General features: G+C 35.4%; 1 long non-coding RNA gene across 1 annotated transcript; it reads right to left on the bottom strand.

The window, feature by feature from the left end:
• Positions 1-289: 289 nt before the first annotated feature.
• LOC119069116 lies at positions 290-1,221 on the bottom strand. The gene is made up of 2 exons (XR_005086277.1): positions 673-1,221; positions 290-424 (listed from the first exon to the last, which is right to left on the bottom strand). It is a non-coding gene; the product is annotated as an uncharacterized LOC119069116 (long non-coding RNA).
• Positions 1,222-1,500: the final 279 nt, after the last annotated feature.

Here is a 1,500-nt window from a genome sequence, read left to right as displayed (position 1 = left end):
TTCGACTCGTGNATTTTCGATAGCACAAGAGGTAATATAGCTGCAAAGGCTGGTGAATGTTTCAGCAATTGATGAGGCAACGGTAACATAGCCAATAGTAGCGGCATCAAGAAATTGTACGGAATCAATTTCTGAACAATGTCATTTCTCGGTCCCAGATGGATGTACGCAAAGATCAGTCCAATCAACCACTGAGCGAGAAAATGTGGCAATATTGAGACGGCTACTCCGCCCGGATCGAGAATGCTGGTCATATTCAATGACAAAATGTCTTCTAATAAACTGGGTCCATCGGTGATCAGATTGATCGCTGAAATATTGCTCCAATATGATAGGAAAATTAATCCAACGGAAAAGATGTACATGTAAACGATAGCGAGGTGGCGAGTCCATAGCATAAAAACGCATACTGCACAAGCACAACCTGAAACGAAATCATCTCGTATCTATACACATTTGAAAGGACAAAGTCTCTGTATAAAGCGTAGAAAAAACAGACACCATTCACTGCCACACACTTTGAATTGATGTCGTTGCCATTAAAAAAAAATCAACGACAAACGTAATTAAACAAAATCAAATAGTTTCGGTGTGTGAAAAAAATGTTATAGGGTCACATAGTTTACAGCCGAAACGTGTACACAAAACACACTTGTAGACTTCTCAACTCACCGAGTAAACAAATGAAGAATTTTAAAGTTGTCAATGACAAGAACTTATAAAATTCATGAGCATCCGCAATGTAATTAATTTCAGATTCTATTCGTTCGATATCATCTGTTCCATTAGCTGATGTTATTACATTTGTTGTATAATTTCTTCTCTCATCTTCAAAGGTTAAATGGCCCAAACCCATACTAATTTTTAATATTTCGTCGATCACAAATAACGGTGGCACACGCAGGATAACATCCAGAAAGCCTAGTACCCTCAGCCGGATCGACATTTTGTTTATATTTTGCTTTTAACTATTTTTATGTTGACTTGACAAATATTTATTTGCATTTTCTTTCACATCAAAAAAAAAACCTATACCACGGCGATGACACTTCTAAACGCTCAAATGGTTACCAAATTGTAATGAATTTCGTTTTGTTAAGTTAAATTTTCTTGTATGCACTGTCTGGTATATAACATTTGGCAAAAGCGATCAAATTGAATAGTTATGCTACACGATAAGATTTTGATTACAAAATTGATGTTTTTCCTCGTTACCTATACGAAAAACACAAAAATTTGACGTTTTCCGTCCAAAACACAGAATACGTTCACTGTTAGACATTACGTGTGTTTTTATACACAGGTGTTACCGGTGTTACACAATGTGTGACAGGTTCACTTAAGTTGCACTTTTTCGCGATTTTTTTAAAACTTTTTGAAGTGATTATGTTCAAGCCAATTTTGATTAATTTTTTTTTGCTTCTCAAACATTAATCTGGTTGTGGAATACAGGGAGTGTATCAGAATCTATACAGAAAGGACTAATTTCTCTGTATATAA

This window comes from Bradysia coprophila (assembly GCF_014529535.1).
Source record: "Bradysia coprophila strain Holo2 chromosome X unlocalized genomic scaffold, BU_Bcop_v1 contig_26, whole genome shotgun sequence".
NCBI classification, from domain to species: Eukaryota; Metazoa; Arthropoda; class Insecta; order Diptera; family Sciaridae; genus Bradysia; species Bradysia coprophila.
The sequence above is the reverse complement of the archived record's forward strand: the minus strand, read 5'-3'. Positions and strand labels throughout refer to the sequence as shown.